At 35.0% G+C, this 25,038-nt stretch overlaps 2 long non-coding RNA genes across 4 annotated transcripts; both read right to left on the bottom strand.

The window, feature by feature from the left end:
* Window positions 1-5,438: 5,438 nt before the first annotated feature.
* LOC114414144 lies at window positions 5,439-10,451 on the bottom strand. Of its 3 annotated transcripts, XR_003667130.1 has the most exons (5): window positions 6,131-6,269; window positions 5,953-6,057; window positions 5,795-5,851; window positions 5,600-5,695; window positions 5,439-5,513 (listed from the first exon to the last, which is right to left on the bottom strand). It is a non-coding gene; the product is annotated as an uncharacterized LOC114414144 (long non-coding RNA). The 3 variants fall into 3 exon arrangements; XR_003667131.1 differs by lacking the exons at window positions 5,439-5,513; window positions 5,600-5,695 and adding an exon at window positions 10,372-10,451 and having other exon boundaries at window positions 5,774-5,851; window positions 6,131-6,242; XR_003667129.1 differs by lacking the exons at window positions 5,439-5,513; window positions 5,600-5,695 and having other exon boundaries at window positions 5,774-5,851.
* A 13,637-nt stretch (window positions 10,452-24,088) lies between these two features.
* Window positions 24,089-24,792, bottom strand: LOC114414313. The gene is made up of 3 exons (XR_003667181.1): window positions 24,678-24,792; window positions 24,359-24,573; window positions 24,089-24,196 (listed from the first exon to the last, which is right to left on the bottom strand). It is a non-coding gene; the product is annotated as an uncharacterized LOC114414313 (long non-coding RNA).
* Window positions 24,793-25,038: the final 246 nt, after the last annotated feature.

Genomic DNA, 25,038 nt, shown 5'->3' with positions numbered 1-25,038 from the left:
ATTTTTAGAGATAGATCTAAAAGGTTGCTTGGACTTTCCTAATCTATGTACATTGATACTATCTTAAAGAGATATAACATGGATAATTCCAAACGAGGCTATTTTCCTGTAGGTGTTGGAATTACTCTTAGTAGGGAGAATTGTCTAACAACTTCTGAACAAAGAGAATGCATGAGTAGAGTACCATATGCTAGTGCAGTGGGAGCTATCATGTACACCATGAGTTATACACGTCCTGATGTCGCTTATGCACTAGGTGTAACTAGTCGATATCAAGCAAACCCTGGTGAGGAACATTGGAAATTGGTTAAGACCATACTTAAGTACTTAAGAAGGACTAAAGACCAATTCCTCATTTATGGAGACTCTGAATTGAAGCTGAAGGGTTATACTGATGCAAGTTTTGCATCAGACAAAGATGATAGCAAATCCATTTCAGGATATGTTTTCACTTTAAATAGTGGTGCAATAAGTTGGAAAAGTTCCAAGCAAGCTGCGGTAGCACATTCAACTACTGAAGCAGAATATATAGCGGCAAGTGAAGCCGCTAAAGAAGTTGTTTGGATGAAAAGATTCATATTTGAACTTGGTGTGGTTCCTTCAATAAAAGAGTCGGTCCCATTATTGTGCGACAATAATGGGACTATTGCTCAAGCAAAGGAACCAAGATCACACCAGAAGTCCAAACATATTTTACGAAGGTATCACTTGATTAGAGAGATAATAGAACGTGGTGACGTTAAGATTGAAAAGGTAGATGGAAAGGAGAATGCAGCATATTCCTTCACCAAGGCGCTTGGCATAAAAGAGTTTGACAAGCACAAATGGGAATTAGGAATGAAGTTCATGAATGATTGGCTCTAGGCAAGTGGGAGATTGTTGGGAATAAATTTGTATGTCCACGATCCAAGTCATCGTGTAATCAATTCTAATTTTAATAATAAAGTATTATTTTATTTTTATTGTCATATTTCACTATTTGATTAAATGGTCCATTTGATAATGTCCTTGATTAAAATTAAAGACTTGTTATTATAATAGAGATTATGATAATGAGAAACAAGTTTTTTCTAATTTTAATCTAAACCGTTCTTGATCATAGGATTATTGTAAATAGGATATCAATAATCCGGATAGATTAATATATGTGTGATAGTATTTATTGGATAAATATTAATAGATCTCATTTATTAATTTGCATATATAGATGAGTCACATGTTGATGTGATCATTGAACTAACTCAATTGAAATTTTCTAATGGTTAAAATTTACCATAAACTGTCAATAGAAAATTCTCAAGAAGAGATATAATAGCTTTCTTTGACCTAAGATTGTCATAGTAATTAACAGGTTATTTGTTGTATTTTTGATTCCGGACACCTAATGCTTTAGAGCACTTGTTTAATGGATATTGGATATGATTAAATACCTGTAAAATTAATGATTAATCAAGAAGGAATCCATCAACTCTTGGTAATGAGTTTGAGCTCTATGAATAAAATTATATCCTATCCAGGAAAATTAAATGAAAGAAGAAATGAGTTTCTTAAGTCATTATGAGTTAACTCAAAAGGATAGTATCAATAATGATTTTGATTTGATCAGAAATTTGGTATCCTTAGCGTGCTATAAATAGAGCCTCAGGCTGCATGTTGAAAAAATCCAAAATATCACTTCTCTATTCTTATTTTTCCACTCATCAACAGGTGCACTTTTTAATATGTCATTTGCTTATAATATAATTTAAATACAAAATAGATCCTTTTATTCTTCAATTTGTGTTTTTTAACACTTTTTTTCCTACAATACTTATAATTATAGTCTTTTAAATAATGCCATTTTCGGGAAGAGTGGTGAGAAAGCTTCCAATGTGGTCTACAATGGGAAGCTTGAGAACAATCGGTTAGTTGTTGTGAAACGCTTCTCCAAACTCTCTTTGCCTGATGCTCAACAGTTCATGGTGAGAGGAATGAACAACTTCTATTAGTCCTCAATTTGGTTTATTAGAAATTTAAGGAAAAAAAGGAGTAGGAGGAGAATGACAAGTATTTAGTTGTTTTTAGAGAAACATTGTCTATTTTTGTGGATTCTCTTGTGCATTTTTGGGGATTTTCTGGAAGATGAAGTTTTTTATTCTCTCACTTTTTTTTAAAGGATTTTCCTTTATGCAATTTTTTAAATTATATTTTGTTAATGGTTTTGGGAATGCAAGTTTTATGTTAATGGTTTTGATTGGTCAGGTAGAGACAACTAGAGTTGGAAAAGTGAGGCACAAGAGACTGGTGAATCTAATTGGTTGTTGTGCTGAAGGAGATGAAAGGCTCTTGGTAGCTGAGTACATGCCAAATGATACTTTGTCCAAACATCCCTTTCACTGTACTTCTCTTCTCTGTATCCATTCATTCAACTTTGTTAGCTGTCATTAAAGCTCTTTATTAGCTCTAGTACTTTTTCCCTCTCTTGTCATTCTCCTTGTTGACTTGTTGTCTTTAGATTTGGTGGAAAGTCCTTGTGGCCTTCATTTCTTATAAGACAGAGCTGCCTGTCTTAAACTTTTACCGCATTTTCTTGGCCATGTAGTTAAGAATACTTTTGCTTTACCAGAAAATTGTTTGATCTACAATCTTTGATGACATTTCAATAATTTGTCGATTGTCTATGATTATTATCCTAAATATTTCCATCTTTCGAATAAGATTGCATATGAAATTATTATCCTAAATAAGATTATTAACCTAGTGTGTGTAAACAACCGGTTCTTATTTTCTGTCCTCATTTTTTTATTATACTATTGCAAAAGACAAATTGGCGCAGGCCAAAGGGCATAGATTCTTGTGTAATGGCATAAATAACTGGCACTGTCTGTTACTTACTAGCCATTAGTTGTTTATACATATTTTAGAATCAAATGAAATCTTCTTAGTAAGGATATGTTAGTATGTATCATATTCCTCTATTTTTACACATGAGTACAAATGATAAATCATATTCCGAGACCAACATGCATGATAAGCCTGATGCAATAAATACATAATTTTTTATATAAGTTCTACCCCACGACTATTTGTTGCCTATACATGGAATTAATTATGTGCGTGCTATGTGCCTATATATGAAATAGGCCCTCCCACCACTACCATTTACACTTTTGGAAAATGGAATGCAGCAGAGCTTTGACAATTTTCTTCCTCCTGCTTCATTATTCCTTCACAAGGGATTGTTTAGGGATTAGGTGATGGAATCCTATCCCGCAAGGGCATTGGGTAGAAGACTCCAAGTAGATTGGGCTAGAGATCCAAGGGAAGGCCCTAGGGTTCTCATGAGCCTTAGGGTAGATTTCGAGCCCATGGGCTAAGTATCAGCCCGCTTATCTTTGTAAATATTAGAATAGGTTTTTCCTTCATTTGGGCCTTGTATTTTGGCCATTCTAGTAGTATAGGGTTTTAGCCTTGTATTTCGGGGCATTTTGAGTAGTCTTTGTTGTAAGGACTTTTTTTTGTATTTTCATGTTTTTTGTCATGGGGGTGAGCTTAGCTATTATAGGGGGTGTGTAGCTAAGTTCTAGCTTCTCATCTCAAGGAGGTGAGCTTAGCTATTAGAGAGGTATGTGTAGCTAAGCTCTAGCTTCTTTAGGAATCTTCTTGAGGAAGCTTCTCAAGGAGGTGAGCTTAGTTATGAGAGGGGTGTGAGTAGCTAAGCTCTAGCTTCTCAAGGAAGTTTTCTCAAAGAAACTTCTCAAGGAAGTTTTCTCAAGAAAGCTTCTCAAGGAAGCTACCTAGTCTATAAATAGAAGCATGTGTAACACTTGTTGTAACTTTGATGAATGAGAGTCTTGTGAAACACAACTCAAAGTTCAACTTCTCTCCCTTTTTCTTCCTTCAATTTCGTGCTCCCCCCTCTCTCTTTCTCTCCCTCTTTCTTTTCCTCCATTGAAGCATCCTTCCAAGCTTCTTATCCAAGGCTCATCTTGGTGGTGAAGCTCCTTCTTCCATGGCTTATTCCCTAGTGGATGGCGCCTCCTCTCCCCTCTTCTCCTTTGTCTTCCGCTGCATCTCCATGGTGGAAAACCACCATTAAAGGACCTCATTGAAGCTCAAAGATCCAGCCTCCATAGAAGCCTCACAAGCAAGCTTCCATCATTAGGGGTCCCAGACTCCTTCCTCAATAGCCACCACCAAGTTTCTTATTTTGTTATAGAAAATGCTTAGTGCCCACCACACATTAGGTACAGCTCTAAGGGGATGTAAAGAGAAAATAAATAAAAAATTGGCGTATCCTTCAACTGTATTGTCATGTGTCAGTTACACTCTATTGTTCGTTTTCTTATAGATGAGGGTTAGTTTGGTAAATAGCTAAGAAATATCTTGTTTTATGTGATTCTTTTTATATGGTCTCTCCATATCGACATTGATACGCACAATTACTAAAACTTTAACTTCTAAGTTATAATATATATAGTGCCTGGTTGTTGTAATATGCTAATAATGCCATGGTTGCCAAATCTCATTTCCAAGTCATAATTCTATTTCTTCTTTCATTATTATACATTACATCCAGCTATACTCATACACAGGCTGATTTTGACAAATGGGTATCACGGAATGTCAAAGAATTATTAGAAACTAGTCGGTAACCCGTGCATACGCACGAGTGGTTCGCTAATTGATTTTTGATGTATGAATTAAAAGAAATGTAGGATTACTGCATACACTACTAGAAAAATTGGATTTTAAGTCGGTTCTTATGCCCATGTCACGACGGTTTTCAACCGTCGTTAATGCCAATGTCGTAAAATGTATAAGGTATTTTACGACGGTTATGGGAACCGTCGTTGTAAGTTTTGAATATTACGATGGTTAGAAATAACCGTCTTAGTATGTGTTAAATATTACAATGTTTCTTCTATGTTATGCCAATTTATGACGGTTTTTATGACCGTCTTAGATGGCATGTCAAGACTGCATACTAAGACGTTTTATGGGAAACGTCTTTGTATGTTATGCCAATTTACGACGGTTATGGTAACCGTCTTTGTATGTTATGCCAATTTACGACGGTTATGGGAACCGTCATTGTAGGTCTACATTATGTTGTCATTTTACGACGTTTTCGGGAACCGTCTTTGTATGTCTAATTTTTTTTTATTCATTTTATTGATGCATTTTTTTTACATTGATCTCTGGTACCTATAAATTAAATCAGACCATGCAAATTAAATAATAGCATCAAATGAAATCTGAACAATAGCGTCAAATGACATGCATCCTACATATATAAGTCCATGCAAATTGAATACCCTTTTTTGAATTAATGATCCTCTAATGTATCCAACATACAAAGTTGTAGCCATAATTGTTCTAATTCTTTGATGAAACCACAGGAAAAATGTACTTGTACATAATACAAATCAAATTAAGCAACCGCTTTTCCTAAAAGATAAAAAATAAGTTGCTCATTTCTGTCGAACTGTTGTGATGGCCTCCACGTCTAACGATGAGCCATCAGAAAACCACTACAAAATTAACATTAGATAAAATTATTAGTAACTTAACAAATATTAACCAAAGTTACAATTGTAACTCCATGCATTATGTTTACCTTGTGCCAGTCATCCTTCAAACCGGCAGTCACGATGCACCACATCAAGTGCATGACATAATATCCGCACTCAAACCCTCCACTTTGCACATTACTCTACATATAACATTTTTAATGGTTACTTAACATTTAACACTGAAAGATGTACAAACGGTTCATTACAAACAAGTACTGATTACCTTGGGTTCAACCCACCGAGGTGCACCTTGATTAGACATGCCTTCAAAAGAACTGGTTATTGTCTTCATTGCACTAGTTAAAAAAAATAGCATACATATGACAACCATTTTTGTTGTATATGTAACAACAATTACCAACTAAAGGATGCCATGATTTGTATATTTGAATAGAACCTGTTAATTGCGCCTTTGATGTTAATATCAGGCTTCTTCCTCAGAGAACAAAACCAAACGACCATGTTTTCCCTTGGGTGGAGAACAAATAGTTGCCAATGTGCCCTGAATTGGACAATTATAATAACAGAATTGTACAAAAAAAAAAAACTTAAATTCGAAAAACAATTGAACTTACTGATGCAAGTAAGCTCCTAAATACAACTGCCTTTGTGATTCCTTGACCCATGTTTCAATGTATTGTTGGCATTGTTGACGTCTTTCCTTAGCATTTTGTATAGATTGAGGCTCTAGCAAACCATATAGTGACTGATCAGCTTTGCATCTACCGCACTCATTCATAAATCTATTTGGAAGACAAGTCATGATTGTGGCGTCCCCAAAATAATGACTGGTTTAATAGTAATGATTTAAATAACAAAAACCATGATAATCTTTTTTTTCTTCTTTTTCTTTTTCATTTCTTTCTCTTTTCACAATAATTAGGTTTAGAAGGAAAATCCTCACTATAGAGTCCTGAATGGCCAGTTCACAACTCTATTCGGAGTCATTTCTTTCTTACCGCTCGTACTCTCTAAACTATTTTGTTGTTTAAAAAGGCAGAGTATACCAACCATTACTTTAGGTCGTCACGTGAAAATAGTAAAATAAAATACGGTCGGTAAACTCTTTTGCAAATAAAGTTTGCTACTACTTCCTTTCCAATTAACAAGATTAAACATGAGTACATTCATCATTTAAAAGTTGTCCAAAATATGGGAGTTTTACAAAATACATAGTGTCATCCAGAGCAAAGGCGTCCACAGTGGTGGCTTCAGCCACATGTATACAATCATCAAATTCCTATACAATAGGTCTACCCATACAAAACAAAAGAGTAAACCTAACAGTTAGTCCTAGATACACCCACCCTCAAAAGTATATAAAACTAATCCAATGAGCTGACTACTATGATGAAGAGCCTCCACTAATCGCCATCTCTCCAGGGCCACTATCCTCCGTAGAGTCTGCCTCAGATGCCGACATGACGTCCTCGGGAGAATCACCTTAGGGAGTGGGTCCTCATCACCCTCTAGAAAGTCAAGAGCATCCACAGCAGGCTTGGGAGGTAGCTCCTCAGGGTCCTCCTCAGGATCTTCCTCGGATGACGTCACCTCAATCACGTGGACTGGCTCTACTAGATGGTATGGTGTAGGCGTGGGTAGTATCCACTCCACAGTGCGCTGAAGCGTGCACGCGGGTTCATCTGGATGCACCAATGAAGTAGCCGTAAATCAAATCGTGCCCCGAAATCGGCACCTCGTGTTGCCTTCGAGGGTCTCCCAAGCTCCCTCTAGGCACTCCATCTCCACTCGATCATGGATTAGCTGCGCCGCCATCACGATCTACAAGAAAGAAAAGAAAGGGGTAGACTCTTTCACGAGAGATCTAACTGCGGTAGCAACACAATGCGTCTCATAACCACTACATGCAATTAAAATGGGTATCTCAAGGCTTTTCATCTCTGATAATTGATTACACAACCTTGGTAATCGATTACCAGAGGCTAAACTCGAATCACACAGCTTCAGGACATGAAAACCTGAAAAAGGCACTGTGTAATCGATTACACATACCTGGTAATCGATTACCAGTGACCCATTCCTCTGTGTAATCGATTACACAGACTGGTAATCGATTACCAGAGGCCTCCACAATCTTCCAATTCCCTTTTTAAGCCTGGTAATCGATTACACCCCTTGGTAATCGATTACCAGAAGCTCTCCTAGCTTCCTTACCTCGTTTTCAAGCCTGGTAATCGATTACACCCCTTGGTAATCGATTACCAGAGACCATCTTAGTCTTCTGTCTTCATTTTTAAGCCTTGTAATCGATTACCCACCCTTGGTAATCGATTACCAGAGGCCACATCCCATATATCAATCAAGTTTCACAGTTGGCCAGCCACCATGCAAGCCTCCCTTGCTTTGTGGTCTTTGTTCCTTTTATCTGTTGACTGTCAGGAGCTCGCCTGCTTAGGTACATCACAGGTTCTCACTGACTGACTATGCCCGGGTTGGGTCGGGATTGGTCAAGCTTGGTTTTGGGCAATAGCACCCCACCTGACGTCCCCAAGGTCTCCTGACCCCCACGACATATCTCCAGGTACCACTCTGTGGTCAACGAATAAAAGCAGGAAGTTTCACCCTTCTACACTTCCTCATCTCAAGCTTATAGGAATATGGGGTACCCATCACATGTGGTACTAGGTGGCGGTCGGGCGATGATGCACAACAAGTTTTCCACATCCACAAATCACGTATAAACCCACCATCCCCTGTTGCCCACCTCCAACTGAGCTCACGTACTCCCACGTAGCCCATATCCTCGTTTCTCTCAACACCGGGTCCCCATCAATCCTCCCAAGCTTCCCCAACATCCAGGTAATTCAACATCCAAATCATCACAAACTACAAACCAAGCAAAACAGGGCAAAGGCAGAAAACTCTGCCCAAAACTCAAACCAAAATCACAACTTTTTCTCACTTAAAGACCCCAGTAACATTTCCTTCGTTCCAATTCGTTAACTGTTGGATCGACTCGAAAATTTTACTAGAAGTCTCTAGTACATAAGTCTACATTTTGACAGTTGGGATCTACTAGAAAACATCCAGAACTCATTCTGTACTACTCTTTTCACAGCCAACCACACACAAGCATTTTTCTGCACAAAGCCAAAATTCTGCTGCACCTATTTGACAGCAAAATTCTGCATAAGTGCAGATTTTCGAAAATCACTCTTGCCTTCATCCAATTTTGCCCAAATTGAATCCTACAAGTCCTAAATCATGTACCAATCATGTCTAAACCAAGGACAAGCTTCAAACCACAGCAACACAAAATCTAGATATCCAAAACCCTTCAATTTAATGGATTTTCAAGGTTTGAGAAGTGAAATTGAGAATGGGATAAATTTGAAGCAAACTCTCACCTCACACAAGTCTATAACATCAATTTAAACTTGTTCAAACTGGATTTACGCCTAAAATTTCACCGAATCAAAATTTGACTCCTCAACACCCAAATTTACCCTAGAAATGGCTCTTTGTTCACTTTGGTCATTTGTTTTTCTCTCTAGCACAGCCCAAACTTTCTCATAAGTCCTAAATGGCATTTCAAGCTAGGATTAACTCACTCTAACCTCCAAATACCACTAAATCCAGATTTGGCCTTCCAACTCTCAAAGTCTCACTCTTTTTCCACTTACAACACCATACTCTCACCTTCTAACCCTAGGTTAACTCTACCCTTCATCTCTAACAATTTTCCATAAGCAATTTCAGCACATAAACATCACAAGCATCATCATAAAAACCCTAAAATTGAATGGGTAAGCTTAACTCATCCAAACATGGCAAGTTCGACATGCTTTCAACAAATTTCTTCACAAATAACCATCATGAAGTAGAAACCTAGCAAGACTACCCATCATATCTCCCAAAACCCAATACCCACGAAAATCAAGTGAGAAAGAAGTCCACCCAAACCTGAAATTTCGAAGTCCCACACGTAGAGATGCGCTTCACGACTCTGAAAATGCCCTCCTTTCACGATTTGGAGCAGAAATGATGGTCAAAGGTTGGAGCTTTGTTGGAGCTTCAATGGTGGAGGAAGAAGAAGGAGAAAAGCAACGTGAGGGAGAGGGAGAGAGAGAGCTGTCTGAAAATGTGGGGCTGAGTGAGGAGAGAGAGAGTTGCTTTTTAGTTTTAAAAAGGCTTTTTCCTCTTTTATTATTATTTTATTTAAGCTATGTCACATGTCTCCATTTGAGTGGAGCAAAAAGGGCCCACTTTCTCTTTTGATTGTGACCCATACACAGCCACAGAAAGTGAGAAAAATCTGACCTTTGAAACGCTAAAATCCTACCTCGGTTTGCGTGCCATTTCTCTGGTTTCAGTCCCCCGCGTTTCTCTGCGCCCGTCGGGGCCAATTTTTGAAAGTAGGCAATATATATATCAAAACGCTCAGAATGAAACCCCGAGCGTGGTTCAGAGGTTGGTTTTGTTAAATTTTAAGTCGCACGCAAAACGATGATTTTTAGACTAATTAATTAAGAATTAACCCATAACCTCCCAGTTATGGATTTCTCTTCCTTAATTAGCCTAACCCGCGTATCTTGCCCCCACTATTCCTACTTCTATCAAGAACATATATGCATATACACTGAATAATACTTATATATATATATATATATATATATATATATATATATATATATATATATATATATATATATATATATAATCATTCAAAATACATCGTTTCCAAAAATTCCGGGTAGAAATTTCCAGGATGTCACAATGATTATTTTAAATGTTTTAGATTTAAAATAATGATTATCAGGTAATCAAACATAAAGGTTGCAGGAAAATGACTTACATGGTCCACAATTGTAGTATCGCTATGTTTAAACACTTGTCACCTGATATTATTTCCGCTAGATCTGTATGAGTGATGTAAAATTTTGCCCCAATATCAGGAAGTCCAGATTGGTTCGCCTCCCACGGCACTTCCACTGGATTCTGGTACACATAAAACAATATCTTCATCAACTCTCCCAATGGATCGGATTCACCTGCAAGCTTTGCATCACCACTATGTTCAACTGGCTTCCGCACATTAAGGTCAGAATCCTAAGTGGTACAAGAAAATAAGTATTAAATTTAATCAATAACTTAACAAATATTACAAGTGTGTATTCAAATGACAATATGGCAGGGGGATTACTATATTACTTACATAAGATAAAGGTTTCACTAGATGTCTGGGCCATCCAATGAATGAGTTCACAGCGTCCCTGACATACTGAATCTTTGAAGTGGGTAACGGGACAACGACTTCACCATCGTATATAGTGTCAACACACACCCTTACTACATCATCTCCATAAGCAACAGTGTGTATCGTGCCACCTACTCCAAAGACCTTTCCCCCTGCCACCAGCTGTGTACTGTCACCACAAACAATGTAGAAGCCCATACTACATGTATCAAATGTAGACCGCTCGTTACCAACAACATTATTAGCAGCTTCAGCATAACTCTCTTTCGTGCTAACACGTGCAACAAATACGTCAGGGTTAGACGGTCTTGGGGGAGCTGACTGTTGTGTATGAATTTGGGATAATTCACTCTTGATTGCATCCAACTCCATTTTCATCTTGTCCATACGGTCTTTGTTCTCGTCTTTTACCTCTTTCTTCACCTCTTGCTTTATAGTTTGTATGATTTCAACCAATCTTTTGGCGGTGATCGCAGGCGAAGAACTGTGGGACCCACAGGAAGCATGTCAAAAGTAGCTGGTTATGGTCACACCATGTCCACCGACACGAACACGTCCAGGATGCTCTGGACGACCAATGGCAATGTTTAGGATGTCTTGACGACCATATGGGACAAAAGCTCCCTGTTTAGCTTGTTCTTGTAATTCATCCTATGACATTGACAACAAATTAACTCGTTGTTATGGTTACAAATTACAATTTATAATTGTGGCATATATTCAACTTACAATTTTGTCTGCGATTTCTTGAGCTGCTGCAAATGTCATCTTTCCAAATTTGTTTGTCCTAGCCTTTTTCCACTTCTCATGTCTCGCAATAGGGGATGGAGGGTCGACGACCATATCTGCATTTTGACTATTGTCACCTTCATTCAGTCTTGACTTTGTTTTCTCGACCATTAATTTTTTTTCAAGCACATCGTAGCCTCCACGAGAGAGTACGTGGGGAGATTCATTGAATTTTTGAATTTCCTGTGCTTTTTTGCGTATTCCCTGTCAGCATTTTCAAATACAACTCAAACATGTTTGACATTAACAACTAAATTACGTAACTAAAATGTTCTGTAAAAAGATTGAAATTTAAACCTTCCAAGTAGGAGTCTGTTGAGTCTTTGCAAATTCTTCCCATGTATTTCGATCAATACCATACTTAGCAGATGGATCCTTGTTTTGTTCATCGTCATTCTCAGCATATACATATCTGGTCGTCTGGGAGGACTTAAATTGCCCCCATCTGGTCCCAACGGTGGACATAACCTTCTTCTTCGCAGTTAAACCTTCAGGTATGTCAAATTTGGCCTAAAATAATAAATAGACAAAGTTAAATTTGTTACTGCATAGACCACATTTCCACCACAATTAAATAATATATATACCAGTCACTAGAAGGTTGCAAGCTACTTATAAAAAGTTGACAAAACAGTCTGGTGTACCTTACCGCTGTACATTACTAAAAACTACATATATGGAAGCATTTTTCCCTAATACAATGCACAATCATAGTATGAGATGGCCTTAATACAATGCACAGTCATATGCGAGATTAAGATATTTTTTCTTTTAAAATTTGAGAACCAGAATTGGATTCACCCTAAATTTTAAAGACTATAAACATAATTAAGCCTTTCAATAAAATAATAATCACATGCATTTTGTTTTGGATATATAGAAAGTAAGTAATAACTTAAGTGAGGATTGCAAGTGATGCTTTTGGAAAAACTAACTATTAATTCATGTCCCTGTTCTAAAATAACTAGTGATAGATAAAATAAATAAATTATCCTATTGTCTCAATTACATGGAGCATACCATGTGCGCTGTGGCGTGTTTGCAGAATGCAGAGTAGAGAAATAATTACGGTGCTGTGGGCATGGGTACTAACTGGCCCAATAATAGCCCACATAGACTCAAAAGTAAGAGAATGGCAGACCCACTCAACCATACTCAATGTCTGTGTAAATCCTCAAGGTTGTTTGTTACCATATTTATATTTTATTAATATACACTTTATTATATTTTAAACTGTTAATTTTTAATTAACAATCATAATTTTATATTTCATCTTTTTAATTGTGCTCCTTATTTTAGCAATTTCGAATCCTTGCAGTTGTTACCTTTTGACCCCTAATCATAATCTCCCTATCTCTCTGGTTATTACTAATCATTAGTTATTCATTACTCCCTCCGGTCTTATATATTGATCACTTTCAATCGAATCATCAAGACTAAGGATTCTACATTTCTTGAATGAATGATTAGTATGGAACCCCTTCATTTTCGTACTAATTTATATGCTACTTTATATGCTACTTTGATGAAAGCAACAACCAAATAAACATCCAATATTTGCAACAGCATGTGTATATTAGGTGGTACACGGAAGCAAGACTAGAGGGTTTGGGTTGAGCAACGAAAGTCTCCTATTTTCTTACTTTATAGCAGCAGCTAGCCAACATATTTGAGCCTAAGAAGTCTCTAGAGCGATTTGCATTGGCTAAAACTGCTGCATTGCTTCAAACACTCAGGTCCCACATAAAGGATGAAGAAACTAACAGTGTTTTTCTAGAACAACAGCATTAACGGACGAGACCACTCAAACAAGTAACTAATTAAACATGCCATTCATAGCTTTGTCCTATCACACATGTTTTGTACTTGCATGCCTAATTAATTACGAGTTCCTTATGGTTGATAAAAAATTCATGCTAGCTTTCTTAGAAGATAATAGTTTAAAATAGAATTTTTATAATATAAAGTTTTAGATTTAATATTATTCAAGATAATATATATGTGAAAATGGGTGGGGGGGATTGTTGGCTTTGGTGCTGAGCAAGTAATTTTGGTACGAGATGATTCTGCTCGTAAGGAAGTTTTTGACTATGTGGAGAAGCAGGCTCTTGTTTTAACCATTTTAGAGTGCAAAGTTTTAGACTATGTGGAGAAGCAGGCTCTTGTTTTAACCATTTTAGAGTGCAAAGGCCTTGACTTTCAGGTTGTGAAAGAATCTTATCTAATTCATTTCTACTTTGTATATTATGTATATTTTTTAATGGCTGATGTGTCCTTTTGCAGGATGTATTGTTGTACAACTTTTTTGGCTCTTCACCTTTGAAAAATCAATGGAGAGTGATATATGAGTATATGAAGGAACAAGAAATGTTGGAACCTACAGAACTTAAGTCGTATCCAAATTTCAGCGATTCCAAACACAATCTCTTGTGCTCTGAACTTAAGCAGTTATATGTGGCTATAACTCGTACAAGACAAAGATTGTGGATATGTGACAATACAAAAGAGTACTCTAGACCTATGTTTGATTATTGGAGAAAGAAAGGTCTTGTGCAATTTAAAGAACTGGATGATTCACTTGCTCAAGCAACTTGTTAGATTTTAGACACTGGAATCAAACATAATTTATTCACACTTGTTAGATTTCATCTCATTCTCGTTAAGATTCTTAAAATTGATTGTCATGCATTCTGAGACCACTAAGATAATTTTTATCCCAGTGTACATTATTCAGAATTTTTCCTAATTGTTCACAAATCACAATCATATCGATTCATGCTCATATGTTATTGATGTTGGAATTGACTCCTTGCTGAATGTTTTGTATTTGATTTAGGTTCGTATATCTACTAAGCCTGGTGGTCAAGGTGCTAAAGGTTTGGCTTGGCACCATGCCAAGTGTCTCATGGAACTATCACCATCAATTGACGTGTATAAGTTATCTGGATGGAAAAATCTCTCATCTTCTGATCAATCAGCTGTTAGTGACTTCGCTAAAAAAGGCGATTGATATTTTTAAGAAAGTTTGGTTTTTATTGCCATAGTGGTTGTTTAGAGTAGGCTCAACAATGGTTTATCTCTAACAAATTCAATATCTTTGAATAAATTCTTATACTAAAGAAAAAAATGAAAACTGTTTTTGTAAGTTTTGGGGTGTGGTTAGAGAATCAAATGTCAAATGGTAAATAGGGAGGTTATTAGCTTTTTGTCTTTGTCTAAGCTAAGTCACTTCCTTTCTTTGTGAGGCATCCACTCACCAAACCATTCAGCTTCATTGATTTAGGTAAGCTTCAATTTTATTCTAATCTATGAATTTTAGACACTACAGCCCCTAATCTTGTCAGTCATAGTAAGTCTCATTTCACCAGACTACATAGTATTAATCCCATCAGGATGGATCTAAGAATAAAGCAACTAAACTAAACCTCAAACTTTAGGTCCATTGACAAAAGAAATTAGTTTTTCTTAGTTATTATAAGGCAAAAAGGCATCATATGTTGGGAAGAATGGCATCCACCATCTAGCAACTTTTAATTTTATTAGCTAACTATTCAGACATATATAGGGATAACAGATGGTCACTACAAGTAGAGACTACATTACAAAAGGAAACAAGGCAGTCACATCTTCTCAAACAAGAAAAAGGACAATCACATCATCGAATAACACAAGCATAACCTACCTAAGTAAGTAATTAACTCACTAACCTGCTTTCTTTGAAGTCAGACCAATGTCTTTGTTGCCGACGTTGGATCGAAAGCCCTGCTGGCAATCCTTGATTCAGAAGCAAAATTTGTAATAGAATCAATATATAATAAAAAAAATTAGCAAAATATAAAAATCATTCTTTGATATTGCATCCTTTGATAAAATGTATTTAATCTTTTGGCCTCATAATGCTCAGAACAAGTCATGAATCGATTGATAAACACCAATGAATGTACACGAACACGAACACGAAGATACTTGAAATCATGAGCAGGTTGACAAAGAAGCAGTAAGGTACATAAACTATATAAAAAAAAGTAGATATTTTCTATAAAAAAATAGTAGAGACTGTGAATATGGGGAATTTTTGCAAACAATAATATAGAAAGATTTATTTTGGAAATATAAAATCGGGTAGCGCTGAAAAGGCAGTGACTTTACCCCACTTGCAGGTAAGGTTGGAGGTCGCAGCTGCTTGTTGTTGTCCACGGTTGGACTCCCCCAACTTACGAATGATGAAATCAACCCGACCGATGGAACCCTCCCGACGCTGGGAAGGTTAAAGTCGTCAGAAGGAATGAAGAGGCTGTGGAACAGAATCAAGCAGGGGTGAGGTTTGAAAAAAGGGCAAGAGGTGCTGAGCTTTCAGCGCGAAAGGGATGACCGTGGGTTAGAAGAAAAACCTAGAGGCGCTTATGTTACACTACACACTTTGTCGTGGCCGCGACTAGGTTTGAAGAAAAACCTATAGGCACTGAGGTTTCAGGGCGAAAGGGCAAGAGGTGCTTCAACCAACAGGTGCTGACACTAGGGTTAGAAGCTACAACCAAGGTTTAAGCGCGAAAGGGGAAAGAGGTGAGGTTCAGCGCGAAAGGGAAAAGAAGTGAGGTTCAACGCGAGAGATTTGTTTTAATCCAAACCAATTAAGACGATTTTTTTTAAACCCGTCGTAAAATTAATTGTACATAAAATTCTAAGGCGGTTTTATATAGCCGTCTTAGATTTAATGTCGTAAAAACCACTTATTGTTCGAATAATTACAAAAAAACCACCGCACAACTTTCTAAGACGTTTCCCCAGCAACCGTTGTAGTGCTCGTGTCGTAAAATACCATTTTTCTAGTAGTGATAGGAAAACTGGTAAACAAATGGAACTTTCCCAAAAACAAAGCAGTGAACGAAAAAGAAAAACAAAAAGGAAGAAGGAAATACCTGAAGGTGAGTGTGTTGCAGTGGAGACAGAGAAATGCAAAAAGGAAGAAAGAAATACCTGAAGGTGAGTGTGTTGTGGCGGAGAAAGAGAAATGTGAATCCGAAAGAAGAAGAGATAAATGTGGCGGTGGAGGCTGAGATATATCCTAAAGGAACGACGATGAGATAGATGAGAAGAGAGTCATATCAAGAACAGAACATGCAACGTTTCTAGAACCCTCAAGTTACTTTGTAAGCTTTTTTTAATTGCAATATAGGCTTAAAACTAAATTCAGAATTAAATTATGAAGAAAGTTAATATTTATAATTAACTAATTGTTCAAAGTACATCATTCAAAAACATTTCTCAAAAATTGTAAAAAGGTAGTTTAATCAGTGTCATTGTCATCCCAATCCTTTTGTCTTCTAATTACCAATTTATTTTCTTCCCTAATCTTTTTTATTTATTCTCTGATTAGAAAATAAAGCAAGAAACTATAGAAGAATAGAGCCTACATCATCATCATCATCATCATCATCATCATCATAATAATAATAATAATAATAATAATAATAATAATAATAATAATAATAATAATAATAATAATAATAATAATAATGTTTTTTTAGCATAGCTTTCTTGCCCAATTTCTTTTTGTTGACTCTTTCTCTCTCTAGGAATGACCGCTACCTCTTTCAAAATCAAAGAATTGAATAAATAATAAAAATATTTTAAGCAATTATAATATAAATGTTTACAACAAACAAAAATCAGATAATTGCAAATCAATACACAGCGAGTGTAACAGAGCATGATATTTTATTTTTAAAAAATTCAAGTGAAAAAATAAGAGGAACACTAATGTCTTCAAATCTCGTGCTTACCTTGATCTACTCATGGTGGAGAGAAGAGATCACAAAAGCGAATAACGAACGAAAAAATATGAGAATAACATGACTGCAATTTTTAAGAAGAAAATGAAACACGAATTAATAAGAATGAAGAAAGAAGAGATAAATCTATAGCAGAATAGCATGAAATTTGAAGTTGAAGTACCTCTCAAATAGCTTGAACCTTCGATCAAAATAATAATAATAATAATAATAATAATAATAATAATAATAATAATAATAGTAATAATAATAATAATAATAATAATAATAATAATAATAATAATAATAATAATAATAATAAGCATGCATAAAACAAAGCACAAAGAAAGAAACTTGTCGGCCAAATGTTTTTTTGTGGATCACCTTGCAAGTGGGAAAATCCGAAAGGGGAAAAAATCGGGAAAAATCAGTAAGGAAGGAAAAACATGAAACAAATAACTATAACTAAATAATAATAATAATAATAATAATAATAATAATAATAATAACAACAACAACAACAATAACAACAACAATAATAATAATAATAATAATAATAATAATATAAATGTTTTTTATCAGAGCTTCTCCAATCTCTTTTTCTTGGTTTTTTCTCTCTCTAGGAATTGTCGCTACCTATTTCAAAACCAAAGAATTGAACAAATAATAAAAATAATTTTAACATTTATAATATAAATGTTTACAATCAATACACAGTGAGTGTAATAGAGCATGAATTTTTTTATAAAAAAAATTCAAGTTATAAATGAGAGGAACACTAAAGTCTTCAAATCCCGTGGTTGCCCTAACTTACTCATGGTGAAGAGAAGAGATCACATAAGCGAATAACGAATGAAGAAATATGAGAATAGCATGACTGCATTTGTAAAGTAGAAAATGAAACACAAATTAATAAGAATGCAGAAAGAAGAGATAAATCCATAAGGTTGAAACATGAATCAATTAAATATTAAACATTAAATATATTGCAACTTGGGAAATTTGTAGCAAGCAACGACAACACCCTTATTAGAGATGGTATCATATCTCTTGATGAAGGAAAAATCAAACAGGAAATCTTAGATAGGCTACAAAATATTGAGAGGGGAGAGTTGGAGGTTGAGCTTGAGTGTGTTCCCCTTACTCAATAGCTGGATAGATGTTAAGGATCAAAACTCAATTGAAACTACATTTTGGAGCACAAATCATAGGATCATTCTCTCTTGTACATTATTCCATGACTTTGATGGGATCACTTCACTATCCAAGTTTCTAACTTTAAATATTATATTTATTTTAGTATTATTATATATTTATTGTTTTTTAGTATTTAATAGTTAATATTATTAGTATATATAAATAAGATAATGTTAATAAATAAAACTAAGTTGTATTAGTATAAATAACTTATTTAGTAGTAATAAATATATGCCTTTATAAAAAATTAGTCATCAGTAAAATTAATTAATATTTTATACTAATGCAATGTTATGGTGACTAAAAAACTAAAAAAATCAAAACATCTCTATTTTAAAAATTATTGTAAAAAACAGATTAAAAAAACAAAAACACAATCAAAGACGTCTTGAAATTGCCTTTTTAAAAAAATTGATGTAAAACCATTTTGAAAGTGAGGTAAAATTAATGTAACTCAATTTTGCTCAAATTTGCTTTGTATTTAAATTTTAATTTGTAACTATTCTGAAAAATAGATTGACAATAATCAATTGAATTTGTGAAGATTTTAAATAGAAAATTAGAATTTAGAATTCTAGATAGAAAAACACCACAAAACTAAATCAGCTTCATTTTAAAAATAGGTGAACTAAATTAGTTAAATAAATTTAAGGTTATACTTTTCCTTTAAAAAATACTCAAAAGGTTATATTTTTCCTTTTTTTAAAAAACTCAAGAGGTTATACTTTTCCTCAAGAGGTTATACTTTTATACTGCACTATGAGCAAGGAACGTACTTAAGATAATATACTTAACACGCTGCTATTATTTATGGAAGGTTGATTTTTTATTTTTTTGAAAATTAGATACCAAGCTGCAATGAAAGAAAAAGAAAAGGAAGCACGCACATCATATAATAATAATAATAATAATAATAATAATAATAATAATAATAATAATAATAATACTAATACTAATACTAATAATAATAATAATAATAATAATAATAATAATAATAATAATAATAATAATAATAATAATAATAATAATAATAATAATGGCAATGCCATGTGAGCTTTCCAAATGTTGTCACTAAGAAAGTAAGTAAAAAGTTGCATAAACCTTTCTTATGTCATCTAGACCTCCTTTAAAAAATCCATATATAAGATACTCAGTAGAAAATTTGTTCAACGTCTAATAACAAAACAAAAAAAGTTGGTGATGGAAGCTTGCTTGTGGGGCTTCTATGGAAGCTGGATCTTTGAGCTTCAATGAGGTCCTTTAATGGTGATTTTCCACCATGGAGATGCAGCGGAAGACAAAGGAGAAGAGGTGAGAGGAGGCGCCATCCACTAGGGAATAAGCCATGGAAGAAGGAGTTTCACCACCAAGATGAGCCTTGGATAAGAAGCTTGGAGAGGATGCTTCAATGGAGGAAAAGAAAGAATGAGAGAAAGAGAGAGGGGGGAGCACGAAATTGAAGGAAGAAAAAGGGAGAGAAGTTGAACTTTGAGTTGTGTCTCACAAGACTCTCATTCATCAAAGTTGCAACAAGTGTTACACATGCTTCTATTTATAGACTAGGTAGCTTCCTTGAGAAGCTTTCTTGAGAAAACTTCCTTGAGAAGCTTTTTTGAGAAAACTTCCTTGAGAAGCTTTTTTGAGAAAACACACCCCTCTCATAACTAAGCTCACTTCCTTGAGAAGCTTCCTTAAGAAGATTCCTAAAGAAGCTTGAGCTTAGCTACACATACCTCTCTAATAGCTAAGCTCACCTCCTCGAGATGAGAAGCTAGAGCTTAGCTACACACCACCTATAATAGCTAAGCTCACCCCCATGACAAAAAACATGAAAATACAAAAAAAGTCCTTACTACAAAGACTACTCAAAATGCCCCGAAATACAAGGCTAAAACCCTATACTACTAGAATGGCCAAAATACAAGGCCCAGACGAAGGAAATGCCTATTCTAATATTTACAAAGATAAGCGAGCTCATACTTAGCCCATGAGCTCGAAATCTACCCTAAGGCTCATGAGAACCCTAGGGCCTTCCCTTGGATCTCTAGCCAATCTACTTGGAGTCTTCTACCCAATGCCCTTGCGGGGTAGGATTGCATCATTTGGCACATAACTAAAATTTCATGTGTAGAACATTGATTAAAGCAAACTTATAAGCAATGGAAATTAAATGTGAGTAAGATATCAACATAATATAGCTAATACTTTTGCAGAATTAACATGCACGAAGTGGAAAAGTGTTAACAATCAACAGATATAGTTGTAAACAATATATGGTAAGTCTACATATTTTAATGTACTGCTACACAAAAACTTTGTCATATAGGTAAATTGTGACAAAGGTCAAAGCCAGATTGCTAGGACAAACAAAGCTTCTAATAGATATAAGATAAAATGAATACAATAAGCATGTACATATATAGCAGGATGAAAAATGTTGCTGACTTCTTTCTAAGCCAAATGGTTATTTGAACAATGCCCTTACTCAGGGACATGATCGTTTGCTTCTTCTTGCCTTTTTTCTTTAGAGACAGTCTTAGCAATCGTAAAGCTGGGCAGATTTGTTGAAGATAGAAGCCTAGCCCACATTCTATCAATAATTACCACATTGTTTTGTCCCTCAGTGATTCTCTGCATAACAAAGCAACCAACATAATGCTTCTAAATTCTATAGTTTCCTACTCAAAATTACAACTTCATTCACCCAATCATAAACTTGAAAACTAACTTTGAATTGGAAAGTTTAAATCCACTACATTCTTAACAAATAAATCATATTAGTTATGAGAGAGCATTTGAGCCTGCTGCTTTCACTCTTTAACAACAATTTGGTTGGTTTCAAGCTCAAAAATTATTATAAATATATATGCACTCACTTTTTTTTCATTTTATTTATACTTTGATTTTCTTTTTCAATCTCATTCTCTCTTTACTTTCGGTGTAGCTTGATAATAGTTTCCTCCTCTTCCTTGGTGCAGTTTCCTCTTTTGAGGTTTGGCCTTAGGTAATTCAGCCACCTTAGTCTGCAACTCTTTCCACATCTCGCAAGACCTGACAAATTAATAACAACAACAACAAAGTAAAACCAATTACAATGGATTCATATATGATTTAAGTATAATCTGTGCATGTGTATAATTAAACATTGAATATATGGTTCCTACAAATTGATGTAGAAGTTAAACCAAACCTTGAAAACAGAGAAGAAGAAAAATTGAAAGCCACATTGGTGACTATATTGATGATACATACTCTCACATACTTAATTTGTTTATGACCAAACTATTTGGTAAGTTCCATTCCCACCTGAATTGCATAAAAATAACAAACAAACAAAAAATAGCAGTGACAACAATATACTCTTAATGGCAGTCATAACAACCATTATTGCCTATCCAAAAGAAATAATTTCTTTGTAGTATCAAGTATGATCATATACACAGGTAGTTGAATTGTATTTGCATTAACAAATGTTGCATGTGTATCTATAATTATATTTTTCGAGAAATAATTTAAAATTAAGTTACTAAGTTTATGAATTAATTTATTATCCGTAGGACTAATTTGTTGCAGTTTTTATCCATTCATGAACTAAATTTTAATTTTTTATCTTTCAAGATCAATTCTTCATCATATAGGATCAATTTTACTATTTAAAAAAAACCAAAACTTGTTTCATTAAAGTTTGGTTAGTACACTTACTGCCGGTGAGGACCAGGTGCCACGACAAAGAGCAAAGGTGACATTGAGCTCTGGATATCCCAGACCATAAGCATGACGCAATAGCACTTCCTTTTCATCCACAGGACCCTTTTGTGAACTATATAGTTAGTTGGGTGTTAAAAATAATAAGACAAATTAAGTGGAATGAAAAATTGTTGGTTTGAGATTATATAGCAAGTCGTAAAGGTGTTTTTCTTTGACTGAAATTGTTGGTTTGAGATGCAAATCTGTAAATACAAAATTGTTTATTTTCCTGACAAAGGGAGTCTTCCACCACATGCTTTACTACCTGACCAATGTGACTATGCAAACGGTTTATTTTCTTCTTATTTTGCAGCTACTCATAATTGGAGAAAACAAAATTCAATTAAATAATTAACTATTTTTCATCTACAATTCGACTAAATCTCTACAATGCTTCAGTATAAAATTGACCTCAACAATGGTTTTGTAAAACTATATTTTTTTATAATAATTAAACAACTGTTATGAATTGAGGACAAAGTATCACTGAATATTTTCCTTTCTATCATAATTGGCTTCCCCCAATAAGGTCACAGTTAGTTCAAAACCTTCAAATGGGTTGGAGCATTCCTTTTCCATTTCTATTGCTGATGCCTAATATGCAAGAACATGAATGATAGAACTATAAAAAAAATATTGGTGTTGCCTATTCAAGAGTCATGCTTTTAGTGTTGCCCGCACCTTGACACTCCACTGTTGATCCTTCTGTCATAAAGCATTAAAGAACTGTTAGAAATTGACCATGTACTAATATTTTTCCAAAGAAAGTTTCAATGGATAAAATATATTACAGGCACAAATAAGCAAAAAGTAATCTCAATTGATAATTTGAAAATCAACTCTTGATATTTTTATTACATCCACAATTCGTTATATATTAATACCATCAATCATTGATTTTCTAATTAACGACAGAGATAACTTAATTACTTTGTTCTAAATATTTTCTACCTTATATTCTGCAGATTTGAATACATGGAACAACTTAGAAAAGGTTGAACTAAAAATAGGTTGTTAAACTTAAAGGCTAGATAGTCCTAATACACCAAAAGAAAAAAGCTGAAGTGGCTGAACATAAAAAGGAAAAAGACTAATCAGAGTTATTCAATCATCATATGCACATACAACAAAGAGTTTAAAAAAAATGCAGTCTAGAAAATCTCAAATCAATAGCCTGCCCTGAACAAAATCCCTTATCTAACTTCATGGCCTGACATGGGATTAACACCACAAACATACCAATAACCTTACAAATAGGAAGAACAACAATATAGATCTGATTTTAAATTTGATTAGCTGTCAATGTAACAGATTTTCACTGTAAGGAAACCACAATACGCTGCATAATTATCGTAACTAATAAATACTTTACACTGCTTGCTAAAGCATTTAATTGTTTTTCAAACAGGTGGCATCATATAATTCACCGATTGTGTAAAATCTCTTGCACTATAGATGGATCAAAGTCAAATCCTACAGTTTAACCATAAAGAACATTCCAATAATCATTAAGTACCAAGAGTGTCCATGTCCTTGTAAGAAGACAAAAGATAATAAACTTATGCATGCACAGATGCACACTGGCCAACTTGCACAGAAATGAGGCATGAAACGAAAGCTGAAAAACACAGTAACCTGAATATAAAGAACATTCTCAGAAGGGTGAGCATTGATGAGAAAATCAGTGATCCACTTGAGTGAATACTGAGCGGCGTCTAACTGGCCAACGTGATCCATTTGATCTCCATATTCCAGAATGGACCAAGACTGCACCGTGGCTGTAAAAGCCATCGAAAAACCAAACTTCATGTTATCCCCAACATCATACATCCCTTTTGATAGATCCAACTTCGCTTGGCTCCCATCCTTAAGAGCCGAATTCCCTCTCCAAGATATTTTATTGTCAACTAACCTCCCAGCTGAATGACATTAATCAATTAACCATTAAAGCATTAGCATACCATATTTCAGGGGAAATAAAATAAATGCCTTGATAAATATATATTGAGCCACATTGTGAAATATTGAAATTAAAAGAACGGAAAAGGACGTAAAAGAAGAGAAGGTTAAAGAATGAATACATTTCTGAACATCGAAGAATTGCATTGCGGTTTTGAGTGCAGTGCGGTATTTTTGGTCAACGGCGCCAGGGGGACCGGGAACTGGAGCAGGCTTATCGGAACCGCAGTGACTAAATTTCTTCTTAACGGTAAAAACAATGGCAGTGACGGGCCTCCATTAGGAGCTTGTAATAGGCCTCTTCAATAAAGCACCATCCTTGATTTCCACCATACACCTGAAGAAGCCCCCACACCACAAGTTAAAAAGTAAACCAAAATTATGAAAACAAAATATTTAGCACTTGTTTTGCTTTAACTATTTGGAGAAGAGAAAACCAACATCGAGAAGCTCATTAACCGTTCGTAGAATCAGTTGTGTCCTAAATCCAAGTGGACGCATTGCGTCCAGGGCAGCATCCATGCGCGTGATACCCTGCATCTTGTTCTGCAGACAAAATAAACACTACTAAAAAAAAGCTTTCTACATCGCCCAATTAACATCGGTTATAGCAAAAACCGATGTTAACGAAAGCGCGGTGGCATTTTTGTAATTAAATAGAGTTACTTAACATCGGTTTTAGCATAATCGATGTAAACTAATTGATGTTAACATCGGTTATTTAAAAAACCGATGTTAACATGATGTTAAGATGAATATGGTAACATCGGTTTGGGCAAAACCGATGTTAACTTCATAGAGT

This window comes from Glycine soja, chromosome 6 (genome assembly GCF_004193775.1).
Source record: "Glycine soja cultivar W05 chromosome 6, ASM419377v2, whole genome shotgun sequence".
Classification (NCBI taxonomy): domain Eukaryota; kingdom Viridiplantae; phylum Streptophyta; class Magnoliopsida; order Fabales; family Fabaceae; genus Glycine; species Glycine soja.
The sequence above is the reverse complement of the archived record's forward strand: the minus strand, read 5'-3'. Positions and strand labels throughout refer to the sequence as shown.